Source organism: Leiobunum rupestre, chromosome 5 (genome assembly GCF_980474605.1).
Source record: "Leiobunum rupestre chromosome 5, qqLeiRupe1.1.hap1, whole genome shotgun sequence".
NCBI lineage: Eukaryota > Metazoa > Arthropoda > Arachnida > Opiliones > Sclerosomatidae > Leiobunum > Leiobunum rupestre.
In genome coordinates, this window is record NC_143388.1 from 17,210,410 (window position 1) to 17,219,877 (window position 9,468).

The window sequence follows — 9,468 nt, forward strand, 5'->3', positions numbered from 1 at the left end:
TAAATAAATACCGATTCAATATACGAACGAAACTTAATTATTAATTTAATTAACTTATTTATAAATTTTATAAATTAACTTGAAATATCGTAAAGCCAATAAAAATAATATAAATTTCCTACAAATCACCCATTTAGGGATAAAAATGAAACGATTCCAAATACGTACAAAAGTCAATTTTCATAAATAGACAATAGTTTTGAAATTAAGTTGGCTTATGGTAAAAATTAGAATAATTTAGGAAATTCTGTTAAAAATTAGTACAATTGGGGAAAATTGGTTAAAAGTTGGTATAATTTGGATACTTGTTAATGTTAAAAATATAGAATTAATTAGGATATACTTTTAAAATTGAAGAGATAGAAAGGCAATTACGAACGAGATGATGATTTAAAAAAAAATTAGATTTTTCAATGAACTGTAAAACGCTTCTATAGATGGCAGCCTTGTCTCAAAAATTTATTTTCCTTAAAGGGTGTTATACTTTCGATAAGCAGTGACGAGAATTCCCGTCAATCAGAGTAATATTTTATCAGTGTATCTCAAATTTTTTTCAGTTTTCATCAACATACCAAGAAACAAGATCCCCAATGCAGAAAACTACGTGAAAACGCGCCGGAGTCTAAAAACGTGCTCATTCGCGGAAAAACTACGCGGAAAACGCCCTTTTACGGAAATATACGCAGTAAACGCACTCGTATGCGGGAAAGTTCCCGGAAAAACCCCCACTACCCAATGCCACACGCGTCTTATATAACAGTTTATCACTTTAAAGTATTGAATCACTCGACATAATAAAATGAAGTTTAAAATATTTCCATTCTACGTCACTTTAACAACGAATATTCCATGACGTCAAAACACTCCATGTTTTAAATTCAAATTAACCGCGCCTCCCGGGTAATCCGCGCACGCGTGCTATCTACTAGGTTATCACTTTTTACATCATTTCATCTTATTACGTACGATAAAACTTGATAAGATATACGTTCAAGTACCATTTAAGTGTATACTCTTGAAATTTGAGATAAGCGGAGATAAATGAACAAGTTGGCCTGAACACAATATGTTGATATACGAAAAAACAAATCGTCGCGAGAAATATCATAAATACATTGACTTTTCGACGATTTTACCCCCATTTCACCCCTTAAATCCCGGACCCCGATCCCGAACCCGACCCCGACCCCGGGACTGATGGGTCATCCTCACTTTCCTTCTACTATCTACCGCATTTTAAATCACAAAATAATTTGTCCTGAACTCTTAAAGTGTTTAAATTTTAATTGCAGCAGCTTCTGTTCTAGGAAGCGGAATTTATTTTACATAACTGATAAGAATTGTCGAAATCTTAATCGTTTAATGAATAATTACAACAAATATGGATACATGACCAACTTGTTTAACCATCGAGAAGTAAAGAATCATCAAATTGTTTTAGTAAATATGACGTAATTTTAATTTTTTAATTCTCCGAGGCATCAAAAACAAATAACTTTAACTCTAATTTAATTTTTGTTTTTGTAACGAACACTTTCGACTAGAAATCTTTCTAAATCATTTTCAGTGCTCTGCCATTTGTGCTATAACTTGCTGGTTTTCTGTAAACTGTTTTATAGCACAATCAACCAATATTCGATTCTATTCTATATATATATATATATATATACTAGCTGGGTAGCCCGTCCCTCGGCCGGGCCCCAGCTAGAACTAAAATCCCGTGACGACTGAGTCAGGGTTGCCAGATTCCAAGCTCTAGATTATCGTATATAGTTTTGATTTGGATCGTACCACGGACATTCTATATATAGAATGTCCGTGATCGTACCAGATTAAGAAGGATCGTACGGCTGAAAACAGGTAAATTAAGATAAAACATTATTTAAAGATGAAAAAAAAAACAGTTTGTTAAACCTTTTAAGTCGAATACTTTAGCTCACTGTATGTACAAAAAACATGTGATAAAATATTTTGGAAATATTGGCGATTCATGGCGACAATAACCACTCCCCCGTCAAATCGCAACTTCCCCGTCAAATCACAACTTCTCCAAGAGCGTGTTTGGAAGTGGGAGTCCGGAATCTGGTTGATATCCTTTGCTTAAGATCCGTGGCCACCGCAATATTTAGAGATATGTAAAGGTTTCCGCTCTAAAGATAACAGCTTTAACACGGATCGTATTTTGGATCGTATTTTATCGTATTTTCACCATACGATCCAGCCTTCGGATCGTATATCGTACCTAGGTCCAATTATCGTACAAATACGATCCGGATCGTACATCTGGCAATATCGTACCGAGGGTCCAATTATCGTACAAATACGATCCGGATCGTACATCTGGCAATATCGTACCGAGGGACCAATTATCGTACAAATACGATCCGGATCGTACATCTGGCAATATCGTACCGAGGGTCCAATTATCGTACAAATACGATCCGGATCGTACATCTGGCAATATCGTACCGAGGGTCCAATTACCGTACAAATACGATCCGGATCGTACATCTGGCAATATCGTACCGAGGGACCAATTATCGTACAAATACGATCCGGATCGTACATCTGGCAATATCGTACCGAGGGACCAATTATCGTACAAATACGATCCGGATCGTACATCTGGCAATATCGTACCGAGGGTCCAATTATCGTACAAATACGATCCGGATCGTACATCTGGCAATATCGTACCGAGGGTCCAATTACCGTACAAATACGATCCGGATCGTACATCTGGCAATATCGTACCGAGGAACCAATTATCGTACAAATACGATCCGGATCGTACATCTGGCAATATCGTACCGAGGGTCCAATTATCGTACAAATACGATCCGGATCGTACATCTGGCAATATCGTACCGAGGGTCCAATTATCGTACAAATACGATCCGGATTGGTTGTATAGGTGTATGTAGGTAGCAGGATTCACGGCACCTTTCCAGGGGCAAAATACATGATTGCATTAATTAACTTAATTGGAAATCGATGAAAATTGCGCGACTCGCTGGCTTTGCGCCATAAGAATAGCTGTAAGAAATTTGGCGGTCCTAGGTTGAACGGCTCGGACGCCTATGACTGAGCCATCAACAAAACCCTATTTCTCCCCTCCCCCTCGTCTCCATTCTCCAAGTGACGATGACGCAGCCGCGAAATTGACTGACGCAGGAAAATATCGGTTGTATAGGTGTATGTAGGTTGCAGGATTCACGGCACCTTTCCAACATTAAATCGATGAAAATATTGCGACTCGCTGCCTTTGAGCCATAAGAATAGCTGTGAGAAATTTGGAGGACCTAGGTTGAACGGCTCGGACGCCTATAGAGAAACAGACGCAAGACAGACAGACAGAAGACACTTAGGAATAAAGTATAGACTAGCTGGGTAGCCCGTCCTTCGGCCGGGCCCCAGCTAGAACTAAAATCCCGTGAAGACTGTTTCGGCCGGGCCCCAGCTAGAACTAAAATCCCGTGAAGACTGTTTCGGCCGGGCCCCAGCTAGAACTAAAATCCCGTGAAGACTGTTTCGACCGAGCCCCATCTAGAACTAAAATCCCGTGAAGACTGTTTCGGCTGGGTCCCAGCTAGAACTAAAATCCCGTGAAGACTGTTTCGGCTGGGTCCCAGCTAGAACTAAAATCCCGTGAAGAATGTTTCGGCCGGAGAACTAAAATCCCGTGAATACTGTTTCGGTCGGGCCCCAGCTAGAACTAAAATCTCGTGAAGACTGTTTCGGCCGGGCCCCAGCTAGAACTAAAATCCCGTGAAGACTGTTTCGGCTGGGTCCCAGCTAGAACTTAAATCTCGTGAAGACTGTTTCGGCTGGGCCCCAGCTAGAACTAAAATCCCATGAAGACTGTTTCGGCTGGGTCCCAGCTAGAACTAAAATCCCGTGAAGACTGTTTCGGCTGGGTCCCAGCTAGAACTAAAATCCCGTGAAGACTGTTTCGGCCGGGCCCCAGCTAGAACTAAAATCCCATGAAGACTGTTTCGGCTGGGCCCCAGCTAGAACTAAAATCCCATGAAGACTGTTTCGACCGAGCCCCATCTAGAACTAAAATCCCAGACTGTTTTGGCCGGGCCCCAGCTAGAACTAAAATCCCGTGAAGACAGTTTCGGCCGGGCCCCAGCTAGAACTAAAATCCCGTGAAGACTGTTTCGGTCGGGCCCCAGCTAGAACTAAAATCCCGTGAAGACTGTTTCGGTCGGGCCCCAGCTAGAACTAAAATCCCGTGAAGACTGTTTCGGCCGGAGAACTAAAATCCCGTGAAGACTGTTTCGGTCGGAGAACTAAAATCCCATGAAGACTGTTTCGGCCGGGCCCCAGCTAGAACAAAAATCCCGTGAAGACTGTTTCGGTCGGATAACTAAAATCCCGTGAAGACTGTTTCGGCCGGGCCCCAGCTAGAACAAAAATCCCGTGAAGACTGTTTCGGTCGGAGAACTAAAATCCCGTGAAGACTGTTTCGGTCGGAGAACTAAAATCCCGTGAAGACTGTTTCGGCCGGGCCCCAGCTAGAACAAAAATCCCGTGAAGACTGTTTCGGTCGGAGAACTAAAATCCCGTGAAGACTGTTTCGGTCGGAGAACTAAAATCCCATGAAGACTGTTTCGGCCGGAGAACTAAAATCCCGTGAAGACTGTTTCGGCCGGAGAACTAAAATCCCGTGAAGACTGTTTCGGCCGGGCCCCAGCTAGAACAAAAATCCCGTGAAGACTGTTTCGGTCGGAGAACTAAAATCCCGTGAAGACTGTTTCGGTCGGAGAACTAAAATCCCATGAAGACTGTTTCGGCCGGAGAACTAAAATCCCGTGAAGACTGTTTCGGCCGGAGAACTAAAATCCCGTGAAGACTGTTTCGGCCGGAGAACTAAAATCCCGTGAAGACTGTTTCGGTCGGAGAACTAAAATCCCGTGAAGACTGTTTCGGCCGGAGAACTAAAATCCCGTGAAGACTGTTTCGGCCGGAGAACTAAAATCCCGTGAAGACTGTTTCGGCCGGAGAACTAAAATCCCGTGAAGACTGTTTTGGCCGGGCCCCAGCTAGAACTAAAATCCCGTGAAGACTGTTTCGGCCGGGCCCCAGCTAGAACAAAAATCCCGTGAAGACTGTTTCGGTCGGAGAACTAAAATCCCGTGAAGACTGTTTTGGCCGGGCCCCAGCTAGAACTAAAATCCCGTGAAGACTGTTTCGGCCGGGCCCCAGCTAGAACAAAAATCCCGTGAAGACTGTTTCGGTCGGAGAACTAAAATCCCGTGAAGACTGTTTCGGTCGGAGAACTAAAATCCCATGAAGACTGTTTCGGCCGGAGAACTAAAATCCCGTGAAGACTGTTTCGGCCGGAGAACTAAAATCCCGTGAAGACTGTTTCGGCCGGAGAACTAAAATCCCGTGAAGACTGTTTCGGTCGGAGAACTAAAATCCCGTGAAGACTGTTTCGGCCGGAGAACTAAAATCCCGTGAAGACTGTTTCGGCCGGGCCCCAGCTAGAACAAAAATCCTGTGAAGACTGTTTCGGTCGGAGAACTAAAATCCCGTGAAGACTGTTTCGGTCGGAGAACTAAAATCCCATGAAGACTGTTTCGGCCGGAGAACTAAAATCCCGTGAAGACTGTTTCGGCCGGAGAACTAAAATCCCGTGAAGACTGTTTCGGCCGGAGAACTAAAATCCCGTGAAGACTGTTTCGGCCGGAGAACTAAAATCCCGTGAAGACTGTTTCGGCCGGAGAACTAAAATCCCGTGAAGACTGTTTTGGCCGGGCCCCAGCTAGAACTAAAATCCCGTGAAGACTGTTTCGGCCGGAGAACTAAAATCCCGTGAAGACTGTTTCGGTCGGAGAACTAAAATCCCATGAAGACTGTTTCGGCCGGAGAACTAAAATCCCGTGAAGACTGTTTCGGCCGGAGAACTAAAATCCCGTGAAGACTGTTTCGGCCGGGCCCCAGCTAGAACAAAAATCCCGTGAAGACTGTTTCGGTCGGAGAACTAAAATCCCGTGAAGACTGTTTCGGTCGGAGAACTAAAATCCCATGAAGACTGTTTCGGCCGGAGAACTAAAATCCCGTGAAGACTGTTTCGGCCGGAGAACTAAAATCCCGTGAAGACTGTTTCGGCCGGAGAACTAAAATCCCGTGAAGACTGTTTCGGCCGGAGAACTAAAATCCCGTGAAGACTGTTTCGGCCGGAGAACTAAAATCCCGTGAAGACTGTTTCGGTCGGAGAACTAAAATCCCGTGAAGACTGTTTCGGCCGGAGAACTAAAATCCCGTGAAGACTGTTTCGGCCGGAGAACTAAAATCCCGTGAAGACTGTTTTGGCCGGGCCCCAGCTAGAACTAAAATCCCGTGAAGACTGTTTCGGCCGGGCCCCAGCTAGAACAAAAATCCCGTGAAGACTGTTTCGGTCGGAGAACTAAAATCCCGTGAAGACTGTTTTGGCCGGGCCCCAGCTAGAACTAAAATCCCGTGAAGACTGTTTCGGCCGGGCCCCAGCTAGAACAAAAATCCCGTGAAGACTGTTTCGGTCGGAGAACTAAAATCCCGTGAAGACTGTTTCGGTCGGAGAACTAAAATCCCATGAAGACTGTTTCGGCCGGAGAACTAAAATCCCGTGAAGACTGTTTCGGCCGGAGAACTAAAATCCCGTGAAGACTGTTTCGGCCGGAGAACTAAAATCCCGTGAAGACTGTTTCGGTCGGAGAACTAAAATCCCGTGAAGACTGTTTCGGCCGGAGAACTAAAATCCCGTGAAGACTGTTTCGGCCGGGCCCCAGCTAGAACAAAAATCCTGTGAAGACTGTTTCGGTCGGAGAACTAAAATCCCGTGAAGACTGTTTCGGTCGGAGAACTAAAATCCCATGAAGACTGTTTCGGCCGGAGAACTAAAATCCCGTGAAGACTGTTTCGGCCGGAGAACTAAAATCCCGTGAAGACTGTTTCGGCCGGAGAACTAAAATCCCGTGAAGACTGTTTCGGCCGGAGAACTAAAATCCCGTGAAGACTGTTTCGGCCAGAGAACTAAAATCCCGTGAAGACTGTTTTGGCCGGGCCCCAGCTAGAACTAAAATCCCGTGAAGACTGTTTCGGCCGGAGAACTAAAATCCCGTGAAGACTGAGTCATAATCCAAATCCTTCCCCCCCCCCTCCCAGCGTAGCCGCGAAATTGCCTGAGGCAAAAAAATATTGGTTGTATAGGTGTACTCATGCACGATTTACGAACCTTGAGGTGTACTAGCTTTAATACCCAGCTTCGCCCGGGGTTTTTTTATTTGTACGTAATAAAAGTACGGTCCCATAACAAACCCTTCTTCACAAAACTTCGTATTTTTATTTCCTTTTGACGATTCATCCTAATACCTTTTTGGAGAGCTAATTTTGAGTTTGTTCTTTAATTAGCCGACTGAAAAGCAAACTAAGATTTAAAACCCAGCAAAACCCGCTAACTTTCAATACGTGAAAGAATACGGGCGAAAAGCAAAACGCGCTAACTTTCAATACGCGAAAGAAAACCGAAAAATAAAACGGTACGCGAAAAGCAAAACTCGAAAAATACCGAAAAATAATACGGTAAAGAATACGGGAAAAAAGCAAAATTCACTAACTTTCAATACTCGAAAGAATACCGAAAAATAATACGGTACGCGAAAAGCAAAACTCGAAAAATACAAAAAAATAATACGGTAAAGAATACGGGCAAAAAGCAAAACTCGCTAACTTTCAATACGCGAAAGAATACCGAAAAATAATAGGGTACGCAAAAAGCAAAACTCGAAAAATACCGAAAAATAATACGGTAAAGAATACGGGAAAAAAGCAAAATTCACTAACTTTCAATACGCGAAAGAATACCGAAAAATAATACGGTAAAGAATACGGGCGAAAAGCAAAACTCGCTAACTTTCAATAAGCCAAAGAATACCGAAAAATAGTACGGTAAAGAATGCGGGTGAAAAGCAAAACTCAGTAACTCGCTAACTTTCAATACGCGAAAGAATACCAAAAATAATACGGTACGCGAAAAGCAAAACTCGAAAGAATACCGAAAAATAATACGGTAAAGAATACGGGCGAAAAGCAAATCTCGCTAACTTTCAATACGCGAAAGAATACCAAAAAATAATACGGTAAAAAATACGGGCGAAAAGCAAAACTCGCTAACTTTCAATACGCGAAAGAAAAACGAAAAATAATACGGTAAAGAATACGGGCGAAAAGAAAACTCGCTAACTTTCAATACGCGAAAGAATACCAAAAAATAATACGGTAACGAATACGGGCGAAAAGCAAATCTCGCTAACTTTCAATACGCGAAATAAAAACGAAAAATAATACGGTAAAGAATACGGGCGAAAAGCAAAACTCGGTAACTTTCAATACGCGAAAGAAAAACGAAAAATAATACGGTAACGACAACGGGCGAAAAGCAAATCTCGCTAACTTTCAATACGCGAAAGAAAAACGAAAAATAATACGGTAAAGAATACGGGCGAAAAGAAAACTCGCTAACTTTCAATACGCGAAAGAATACCAAAAAATAACACGGTAAAAAATACGGGCGAAAAGCAAAACTCGAAAAATACCGAAAAATAATACGGTAAAGAATACCGCAACAAAGCAAAACTCGCTAACTTTCAATACGCGAAAGAAAACCGAAAAGATACGGTACGCGAAAAGCAAAACTTGAAAGAATACCGAAAAATAATAGGGTAAAGAATACGGGCACAAAGCAAAACTCGCTAACTTTCAATACGCGAAAGAATACCGAAAAATAATAGGGTACGCAAAAAGCAAAACTCGAAAAATACCAAAAAATAATACGGTAAAAAATACGGGCGAAAAGCAAAACTCGCTAACTTTCAATACGCGAAAGAAAAACGAAAAATAATACGGTAAAGAATACGGGCGAAAAGAAAACTCGCTAACTTTCAATACGCGAAAGAATACCAAAAAATAATACGGTAACGAATACGGGCGAAAAGCAAATCTCGCTAACTTTCAATACGCGAAATAAAAACGAAAAATAATACGGTAAAGAATACGGGCGAAAAGCAAAACTCGGTAACTTTCAATACGCGAAAGAAAAACGAAAAATAATACGGTAACGACAACGGGCGAAAAGCAAATCTCGCTAACTTTCAATACGCGAAAGAAAAACGAAAAATAATACGGTAAAGAATACGGGCGAAAAGAAAACTCGCTAACTTTCAATACGCGAAAGAATACCAAAAAATAACACGGTAAAAAATACGGGCGAAAAGCAAAACTCGAAAAATACCGAAAAATAATACGGTAAAGAATACCGCAACAAAGCAAAACTCGCTAACTTTCAATACGCGAAAGAAAACCGAAAAGATACGGTACGCGAAAAGCAAAACTTGAAAGAATACCGAAAAATAATAGGGTAAAGAATACGGGCACAAAGCAAAACTCGCTAACTTTCAATACGCGAAAGAATACCGAAAA